The sequence below is a fragment of the Hemitrygon akajei genome, unplaced genomic scaffold (assembly GCF_048418815.1).
Source record: "Hemitrygon akajei unplaced genomic scaffold, sHemAka1.3 Scf000128, whole genome shotgun sequence".
Taxonomy (NCBI): Eukaryota; Metazoa; Chordata; class Chondrichthyes; order Myliobatiformes; family Dasyatidae; genus Hemitrygon; species Hemitrygon akajei.
The window spans coordinates 1411321-1422500 of NW_027332014.1; positions in this window are offsets into that span (position 1 = coordinate 1411321).

Consider the following 11180-nt stretch of genomic DNA (forward strand, 5'->3'; position numbering starts at 1 on the left):
GATGGAGATTTACTCTGCGTCTGACCCCTGGAGTGTGTGATGGGACGGTGAGGAGGGAGTTTCACTCTGTTTCACACCCAGGGAGTTTATGATGGATAGGTGTAGATGCAGATTCGCTCTTAGTCTGACCCGGGAATTTGTGATGGGACGGTGAAGAGGGAGATTCACTCTCTGTCTGACCCCGGGCTTTTGTGATGGGACGTTGAGGAGGGAGATTTACTCTGTGTTAGACCCCGGGAACGTGTGATGGGACGGTTTGGATGGAGATCCAATCTCTGTCTGACCCCGGGCTTTTGTGATGGGACGGTGTGGAGGGAGATTCACTCTGTGTCTGACACCGGGAGTTTATGATGGGACGGTGTGGATGGACATTCACTCTGTGTTTTACCCCGGGAGTGTGTGATGGGACGGTGAGGAGGGAGATTCACTGCGTCTGACACCGGGAACGTGTGATGGGACGGTTTGGATGCAGATTCACTCTGTGTCTGACCCCGGGAGTGTGAGATGGGATCGTGAGGAGTGAGATTTACTCTGTGTCTGACCGGGGAGTTTGTCATAGAAAGGTGTGGATGCAGATTATCTCTATGTCTGACCCCTGGAATTTTTGATGGGATGGTGTGGAAGGAGATTCACTCTGTGTCTGACCCCGGGCAATGTGGGATGGGACGGTTTGGAGAGAGATTCACTCTGTGTCTGACCCCGGGCTTTTGTGATGGGACGGTGAGGAGGGAGATTCACTCTCTGTCTGACCCCGGGAACGTGTGATGGTGCGGTTGGATGGAGATTCACTCTGTATCTGACCCCGAGAGTGTATGTTGGGACTGTGAGGATGGAGATTCACTCTGCGTCTGACCCCGGGAGTGTGTGATGGGACGGTGAAGAGGGAGATTCACTCTGTGTCTGACCCCGGACTTTTGTGTTCGGACGGTGTGGAGGGAGATTCACTCTGTGTCTGACCCCGGACTTTTGTGATGGGACGGTGTGGAGCGAGATTCACTCTGTGTCTGACGAAGGAAGTGTGTGTTGGGACGGTGTGGAGGGAGTTTCAATCTGTGTCTGACCCCGGGACCGTGTGATGGGACGGTTTTGATGGAGATTCACTCTGTGTCAGACACCGGGAGTGTGTGATGGGACGGTGTGGAGGGAGATTCACTCTGTGTCTGACCCCGGAAGTTTGTGATGGCACGGTGAGGAGGGAGATTCACTCTCTGTCTGACCCCGGGAACGTGTGATGGGACGGTTGGATGGAGATTCACTCTGTATCTGACCACGAGAGTGTACGTTGGGACTGTGAGGATGGAGATTCACTCTGCGTCTGACCACGGGACCCTGTGATGGGACGGTTTGGATGAAGAATCACTCTGTTTCTGACCCCGGGAGTGTGTGATGGGACCGTGAGGAGGGAGATTTACTCTTTGTCTGACCCCGGGAGTTTGTCATGGAAAGGTGTGGATGCAGATTATCTCTATGTCTGACCCCTGGAATTTTTGATGGGATGGTGTAGAAGGAGATGCACTCTGGTTCTGACCCCGGGCAATGTGTGATGGGACGTTGTGGATGCAGGTTCACTCAGTGTCTGACCCAGGGCTTTTGTGATGGGATGGTGTGGAGAGAGATTCACTCTGTGTCTGACCCCGGGATTGAGTGATGGGACGGTGTGGAGGGAGATTCACTCTGTGTCTGACCGCGGGCTTTTGTGATGGGACGGTGAGGAGGGAGATTCAGTCTCTGTCTGACCCCGGGCTTTTGTGTTGGGACGGTGTGGAGGGTGATTCACTCTGTGTCTGCCCCCGGGAGTTTATGATGGGACGGTGTGGATGGACATTCACTCTGTGTTTTACTCCGGGAGTGTGTGATGGGACGGTGAGGAGGGAGATTCACTCTGTGTCTGACCCCGGGAACGTGTGATGGGACGGTTTGGATGCAGATTCACTCTTTGGCTGACCCCCGGAGTTTATGATGGGACGGTGTGGATGGACATTCACTCTGTGTTTTACTCCGGGAGTGTGTGATGGGACCGTGAGGAGTGAGATTTGCTCTGTGTCTGACCCCGGGAGTTTGTCATGGAAAGGTGTGGATGCAGATTATCTCTATGTCTGACCCCTGGAATTTTTGATGGGATAGTGTGGAAGGAGATTCTCTCTGTGTCTGACCCCGGGCAATGTGTGATGGGACGGTTTGGAGAGAGATTCACTCTGTGTCTGACCCCGGGCTTTTGTGATGGGACGCTGAGGAGGGAGATTCACTCTCTGTCTGACCCCGGGAACGTGTGATGGTGCGGTTGGATGGAGATTCACTCTGTATCTGACCCCGAGAGTGTATGTTGGGACTGTGAGGATGGAGATTCACCCTGCGTCTGACCCCGGGAGTGTGTGATGGGACGGTGAGGAGGGAGATTCACTCTGTGTCTGACCCCGGGAAAGTGTGATGGGACGGTTTGGATGGATATTCACTCTGTGTCTGACCACGGACGTTTGTGATGGGACGGTGTGGAGGGAGATTCACTCTGTGTCTGACCCAGGAAGTGTGTGTTTGGACGGTGCGTAGGGAGTTTCAATCTGTGTCTGACCCCGGGACCGTGTGATGGGACGGTTTTGATGGAGATTCACTCTGTGTCAGACACCGGGAGTGTGTGATGGGACGGTGTGGAGGGAGAATCACTCTGTGTCTGACCCCGGAAGTTTGTGATGGGACGGTGAGGAGGGAGATTCACTCTCTGTCTGACCCCGGGAACGTGTGATGGGACGGTTGGATGGAGATTCACTCTGTATCTGACCCCGAGAGTGTACGTTGGGACTGTGAGGATGGAGATTCACTCTGCGTCTGACCACGGGACCCTGTGATGGGACGGCTTGGATGAAGAATCACTCTGTGTCAGACCCCGGGAGTGTGTGATGGGACCGTGAGGAGGGAGATTTACTCTTTGTCTGACCCCGGGAGTTTGTCATGGAAAGGTGTGGATGCAGATTATCTCTATGTCTGACCCCTGGAATTTTTGATGGGATGGTGTGGAAGGAGATGCACTCTGTGTCTGACTCCGGGCAATGTGTGATGGGACGGTGTGGATGCAGGTTCACTCAGTGTCTGACCCAGGGCTTTTGTGATGGGATGGTGTGGAGAGAGATTCACTCTGTGTCTGACCCCGGGATTGTGTGATGGGACGGTGTGGAGGGAGATTCACTCTGTGTCTGACCGCGGGCTTTTGTGATGGGACGGTGAGGAGGGAGATTCACTCTCTGTCTGATCCCGGGAACGTGTGATAGGACGGTTGGATGGAGATTCTCTCTGTGTCTGACACCTGGCTTTTGTGATGGGACGGTGAGGAGGGCGATTCACTCTGTGACTGACCCCGAGAGGGTATGTTCGGACTGTGAGGATGGAGATTCACTCTGTGTCTGACCCCGGGCTTTTGTGATGGGACGGTGAGGAGGGAGATTCACTCTCTGTCTGACCCCGGGAACGTGTGATGGTGCGGTTGGATGGAGATTCACTCTGTATCTGACCCCGAGAGTGTATGTTGGGACTGTGAGGATGGAGATTCACTCTGCGTCTGACCCCGGGAGTGTGTGATGGGACGGTGAAGAGGGAGATTCACTCTGTGTCTGACCCCGGACTTTTGTGTTCGGACGGTGTGGAGGGAGATTCACTCTGTGTCTGACCCCGGACTTTTGTGATGGGACGGTGTGGAGCGAGATTCACTCTGTGTCTGACGAAGGAAGTGTGTGTTGGGACGGTGTGGAGGGAGTTTCAATCAGTGTCTGACCCCGGGACCGTGTGATGGGACGGTTTTGATGGAGATTCACTCTGTGTCAGACACCGGGAGTGTGTGATGGGACGGTGTGGAGGGAGATTCACTCTGTGTCTGACACCGGAAGTTTGTGATGGCACGGTGAGGAGGGAGATTCACTCTCTGTCTGACCCCGGGAACGTGTGATGGGACGGTTGGATGGAGATTCACTCTGTATCTGACCCCGAGAGTGTACGTTGGGACTGTGAGGATGGAGATTCACTCTGCGTCTGACCACGGGACCCTGTGATGGGACGGTTTGGATGAAGAATCACTCTGTTTCTGACCCCGGGAGTGTGTGATGGGATCGTGAGGAGGGAGATTTACTCTTTGTCTGACCCCGGGAGTTTGTCATGGAAAGGTGTGGATGCAGATTATCTCTATGTCTGACCCCTGGAATTTTTGATGGGATGGTGTAGAAGGAGATGCACTCTGTGTCTGACCCCGGGCAATGTGTGATGGGACGGTGTGGATGCAGGTTCACTCAGTGTCTGACCCAGGGCTTTTGTGATGGGATGGTGTGGAGAGAGATTCACTCTGTGTCTGACCCCGGGATTGTGTGATGGTTCGGTGTGGAGGGAGATTCACTCTGTGTCTGACCGCGGGCTTTTGTGATGGGACGGTGAGGAGGGAGATTCAGTCTCTGTCTGACCCCGGGAACGTGTGATGGGACGGTTGGATGGAGATTCTCTCTGTGTCTGACACCTGGCTTTTGTGATGGGACGGTGAGGAGGGCGATTCACTCTGTGACTGACCCCGAGAGGGTATGTTGGGACTGTGAGGATGGAGATTCACTCTGCGTCTGACCCCGGGACCCTGTGATGGACGGTTTGGATGGAGATTCACTCTGTGTCAGACCCCGGGAGTGTGTGATGGGACGGTGAGGAGGGAGTTTCACTCTGTTTCACACCCCGGGAGTTTATGATGGATAGGTGTGGATGCAGATTCACTCTAAGTCTGACCCGTGAATTTGTGATGGGACGGTGAAGAGGGAGATTCACTCTGTGTCTGACCCCGGGCTTTTGTGATGGGACGGTGAGGAGGGAGATTTACTCTGTGTCAGACCCCGGGAACGTGTGATGGGACGGTTTGGATGGAGATCCAATCTCTGTCTGACCCCGGGCTTTTGTGATGGGACGGTGTGGAGGGAGATTCACTCTGTGTCTGACCCCGGGAGTTTATGATGGGACGGTGTGGATGGACATTCACTCTGTGTTTTACCCCGGGTGTGTGTGATGGGACGGTGAGGAGGGAGATTCACTGCGTCTGACCCCGGGAACGTGTGATGGGACGGTTTGGATGCAGATTCACTCTGTGTCTGACCCCGGGAGTGTGAGATGGGACGGTTTGGAGAGAGATTCACTCTGTGTCTGACCCCGGGCTTTTGTGATGGGACGGTGAGGAGGGAGATTCACTCTCTGTCTGACCCCGGGAACGTGTGATGGTGCGGTTGGATTGAGATTCACTCTGTATCTGACCCCGAGAGTTTATGTTGGGACTGTGAGGATGGAGATTCACTCTGCGTCTGACCCCGGGAGTGTGTGATGGGACGGTTTTGATGGAGATTCACTCTGTGTCAGACACCGGGAGTATGTGATGGGACGGTCTGGAGGGAGATTCACTCTGTGTCTGACCCCGGAAGTTTGTGATGGGACGGTGAGGAGGGAGATTCACTCTCTGTCTGACCCCGGGAACGTGTGATGGGACGGTTGGATGGAGATTCACTCTGTATCTGACCCCGGGAGTTTGTCATGGAAAGGTGTGGATGCAGATTCTCTCTATGTCTGACCCCTGGAATTTTTGATGGGATGGTGTGGAAGGAGATGCACTCTGTGTCTGATCCCGGGCAATGTGTGATGGGACGGTGTGGATGCAGGTTCACTCAGTGTCTGACCCAGGGCTTTTGTGAAGTGATGGTGTGGAGAGAGATTCACTCTGTGTCTGACCCCGGGATTGTGTGATTGGACGGTGTGGAGTGAGATTCACTCTGTGTCTGACCCTGGGCTTTTGTGATGGGACGGTGAGGAGGGAGATTAACTCTCTGTCTGACCCCGGGAACGTGTGATGGGACGGTTGGATGGAGATTCTATCTGTGTCTGACACCTGGCTTTTGTGATGGGACGGTGAGGAGGGCGATTCACTCTGTGACTGACCCCGAGAGTGTATGTTGGGACTGTGAGGATGGAGATTCACTCTGCGTCTGACCCCGGGACACTGTGATGGACGGTTTGGATGGAGATTCACTCTGTGTCAGACCCCGGGAGTGTGTGATGGGAAGGTGAGGAGGGAGTTTCACTCTGTTTCACACCCCGGGAGTTTATGATGGATAGGTGTGGATGCAGATTCACTCTAAGTCTGACCCGTGAATTTGTGATGGGACGGTGAAGAGGGAGATTCACTCTGTGTCTGACCCCGGGCTTTTGTGATGGGACGGTGAGGAGGGAGATTTACTCTGTGTCAGACCCCGGGAACGTGTGATGGGACGGTTTGGATGGAGATCCAATCTCTGTCTGACCCCGGGCTTTTGTGATGGGACGGTGTGGAGGGAGATTCACTCTGTGTCTGACCCCGGGAGTTTATGATGGGACGGTGTGGATGGACATTCACTCTGTGTTTTACCCCGGGTGTGTGTGATGGGACGGTGAGGAGGGAGATTCACTGCGTCTGACCCCGGGAACGTGTGATGGGACGGTTTGGATGCAGATTCACTCTGTGTCTCACCCCGGGAGTGTGAGATGGGACGGTTTGGAGAGAGATTCACTCTGTGTCTGACCCCGGGCTTTTGTGATGGGACGGTGAGGAGGGAGATTCACTCTCTGTCTGACCCCGGGAACGTGTGATGGTGCGGTTGGATTGAGATTCACTCTGTATCTGACCCCGAGAGTTTATGTTGGGACTGTGAGGATGGAGATTCACTCTGCGTCTGACCCCGGGAGTGTGTGATGGGACGGTTTTGATGGAGATTCACTCTGTGTCAGACACCGGGAGTATGTGATGGGACGGTCTGGAGGGAGATTCACTCTGTGTCTGACCCCGGAAGTTTGTGATGGGACGGTGAGGAGGGAGATTCACTCTCTGTCTGACCCCGGGAACGTGTGATGGGACGGTTGGATGGAGATTCACTCTGTATCTGACCCCGGGAGTTTGTCATGGAAAGGTGTGGATGCAGATTTTCTCTATGTCTGACCCCTGGAATTTTTGATGGGATGGTGTGGAAGGAGATGCACTCTGTGTCTGATCCCGGGCAATGTGTGATGGGACGGTGTGGATGCAGGTTCACTCAGTGTCTGACCCAGGGCTTTTGTGATGGGATGGTGTGGAGAGAGATTCACTCTGTGTCTGACCCCGGGATTGTGTGATTGGACGGTGTGGAGTGAGATTCACTCTGTGTCTGACCCTGGGCTTTTGTGATGGGACGGTGAGGAGGGAGATTAACTCTCTGTCTGACCCCGGGAACGTGTGATGGGACGGTTGGATGGAGATTCTATCTGTGTCTGACACCTGGCTTTTGTGATGGGACGGTGAGGAGGGCGATTCACTCTGTGACTGACCCCGAGAGTGTATGTTGGGACTGTGAGGATGGAGATTCACTCTGCGTCTGACCCCGGGACACTGTGATGGACGGTTTGGATGGAGATTCACTCTGTGTCAGACCCCGGGAGTGTGTGATGGGACGGTGAGGAGGGAGTTTCACTCTGTTTCACACCCCGGGAGTTTATGATGGATAGGTGTGGATGCAGATTCACTCTAAGTCTGACCCGTGAATTTGTGATGGGACGGTGAAGAGGGAGATTCACTCTGTGTCTGACCCCGGGCTTTTGTGATGGGACGGTGAGGAGGGAGATTTACTCTGTGTCAGACCCCGGGAACGTGTGATGGGACGGTTTGGATGGAGATCCATTCTCTGTCTGACCCCGGGCTTTTGTGTTGGGACGGTGTGGAGGGAGATTCACTCTGTGTCTGACCCCGGGAGTTTATGATTGGACGGTGTGGATGGACATTCACTCTGTGTTTTACCCCGGGAGTGTGTGATGGGACGGTGAGGAGGGAGATTCACTCTGTGTCTGACCCCCGGAGTTTATGATGGGACGGTGTGGATGGACATTCACTCTGTGTTGTACTCCGGGAGTGTGTGATGGGACGGTGAGGAGGGAGATTCACTCTGTGTCTGACCCCGGGAACGTGTGATGGGACGGTTTGGATGCAGATTCACTCTTTGGCTGACCCCCGGAGTTTATGATGGGACGGTGTGGATGGACATTCACTCTGTGTTTTACTCCGGGAGTGTGTGATGGGACCGTGAGGAGTGAGATTTGCTCTGTGTCTGACCCCGGGAGTTTGTCATGGAAAGGTGTGGATGCAGATTATCTCTATGTCTGACCCCTGGAATTTTTGATGGGATAGTGTGGAAGGAGATTCTCTCTGTGTCTGACCCCGGGCAATGTGTGATGGGACGGTTTGGAGAGAGATTCACTCTGTGTCTGACCCCGGGCTTTTGTGATGGGACGCTGAGGAGGGAGATTCACTCTCTGTCTGACCCCGGGAACGTGTGATGGTGCGGTTGGATGGAGATTCACTCTGTATCTGACCCCGAGAGTGTATGTTGGGACTGTGAGGATGGAGATTCACCCTGCGTCTGACCCCGGGAGTGTGTGATGGGACGGTGAGGAGGGAGATTCACTCTGTGTCTGACCCCGGGAAAGTGTGATGGGACGGTTTGGATGGATATTCACTCTGTGTCTGACCACGGACGTTTGTGATGGGACGGTGTGGAGGGAGATTCACTCTGTGTCTGACCCAGGAAGTGTGTGTTTGGACGGTGCGTAGGGGGATACACTCTGTGTCTGACCCCGGGAGTGTGTGTTGGGACGGTGTGGAGGGAGTTTCAATCTGTGTCTGACCCCGGGACCGTGTGATGGGACGGTTTTGATGGAGATTCACTCTGTGTCAGACACCGGGAGTGTGTGATGGGACGGTGTGGAGGGAGAATCACTCTGTGTCTGACCCCGGAAGTTTGTGATGGGACGGTGAGGAGGGAGATTCACTCTCTGTCTGACCCCGGGAACGTGTGATGGGACGGTTGGATGGAGATTCACTCTGTATCTGACCCCGAGAGTGTACGTTGGGACTGTGAGGATGGAGATTCACTCTGCGTCTGACCACGGGACCCTGTGATGGGACGGCTTGGATGAAGAATCACTCTGTGTCAGACCCCGGGAGTGTGTGATGGGACCGTGAGGAGGGAGATTTACTCTTTGTCTGACCCCGGGAGTTTGTCATGGAAAGGTGTGGATGCAGATTATCGCTATGTCTGACCCCTGGAATTTTTGATGGGATGGTGTGGAAGGAGATGCACTCTGTGTCTGACTCCGGGCAATGTGTGATGGGACGGTGTGGATGCAGGTTCACTCAGTGTCTGACCCAGGGCTTTTGTGATGGGATGGTGTGGAGAGAGATTCACTCTGTGTCTGACCCCGGGATTGTGTGATGGGACGGTGTGGAGGGAGATTCACTCTGTGTCTGACCGCGGGCTTTTGTGATGGGACGGTGAGGAGGGAGATTCACTCTCTGTCTGATCCCGGGAACGTGTGATAGGACGGTTGGATGGAGATTCTCTCTGTGTCTGACACCTGGCTTTTGTGATGGGACGGTGAGGAGGGCGATTCACTCTGTGACTGACCCCGAGAGGGTATGTTGGGACTGTGAGGATGGAGATTCACTCTGCGTTTGACCCCGGGACCCTGTGATGGACGGTTTGGATGGAGATTCACTCTGTGTCAGACCCCGGGAGTGTGTGATGGGACGGTGAGGAGGGAGTTTCACTCTGTTTCACACCCCGGGAGTTTATGATGGATAGGTGTGGATGCAGATTCACTCTAAGTCTGACCCGGGAATTTGTGATGGGACGGTGAAGAGGGAGATTCACTCTGTGTCTGACCCCGGGCTTTTGTGATGGGACGGTGAGGAGGGAGATTTACTCTGTGTCAGACCCCGGGAACGTGTGATGGGACGGTTTGGATGGAGATCCAATCTCTGTCTGACCCCGGGCTTTTGTGATGGGACGGTGTGGAGGGAGATTCACTCTGTGTCTGACCCCGGGAGTTTATGATGGGACGGTGTGGCTTTTTCCCAGGGCTGAAATGGCTAGCACGACAGGGCACAGTTTTAAGGTGCTTGGAAGTAGGTACAGAGGAGATGTCAGGTTTATGGGGTTTTTTTCGCTGAGAGTGGTGAGTGCATGGAATGGGCTGCCGGCGACGGTGGTGGAGGAGGATATAAAAAGGTATTTTAAGAGCCTCCTGGATAGGTACATGAAGCTTAGAAAAATATTGGGCTATATGTAGCACCAGGTATTTTCGAAATTATAGAAATGTTCGGCACAGGCATGTGGGCCGAAAGGATGTATTGTGCTGTAGGTATTCTATGTTTCTAAAAAAATAACCATTGAGTTGGCTCCACAGATATCCCCCCAATGAACTCCACATAGCCATAATCTTCGGGTGACAAAACGTCATTCTCATGCCTGTTCTAAAGGGAGTCCTAATATTCTGAGATTGTGCTCTGTTGACTCTAAACTCACGCACAATTGGAAAATCCTTTCCATGTCCAGTCTACCTAGGCCTTTCAATATTTGATAGGTTTCAATGAAAACCCTAACTCCTTCGTCTAAACTCCAAGGAGTACAGGGTCAGAGTCATAACACGATCCTCATACATTAAAGCTGTCATTCCGGATCATTCTCGTCACCGTCCTCTGGACCCTTTCCAATGCCAGGGCATCAGTTTTTAGATAAGGGACACAGACTGTTCATCTTGTTCCAGGCGCGGTCTGACCAATGCATTATAGAGACTCAACATTACAGCCTCACTCTTGTACTCTGGTTCTCTCCAAATGAATGTTGGCATTGCATTTGTCGTCCTTACTACCAGCTCAGCCTGCGTTTACCCTTTCGGCAATCCTGCACAGGGTCTCCCAATTGTCTTTGCACCTTCCATATTTGAATTTATTTCCCGTTTAGAAATTAGTCTACGCCTTCAACAATCCCCATTTGAATCGTGCCATTCAAATCCCGGCACGATATTACAGCTGAAAATCCGTTGCCGAGTATGTTCTCGTCATGCGATACAGTGGCATGCAAATGCTTGGGCACCCTGTTCAAATTTTTTATTACTGTGATTAGCTAAGCGAGTGAAAGATGACCTGAAATCGAAAAGGCATAAAGTTAAAGATGACACATTTCTTTAATATTTTAAGCAATATTATTTTTTTTTTTAAAAATCCTACTTTTACAGTTTCAAAATAACAAAAAATGAAAAGGGCCCGAAGCAAAAGTTTGGGCACCCTGCATGGTCAGTACTTAATAACACCCCCCCTTGGCAAGTATCACAGCTTG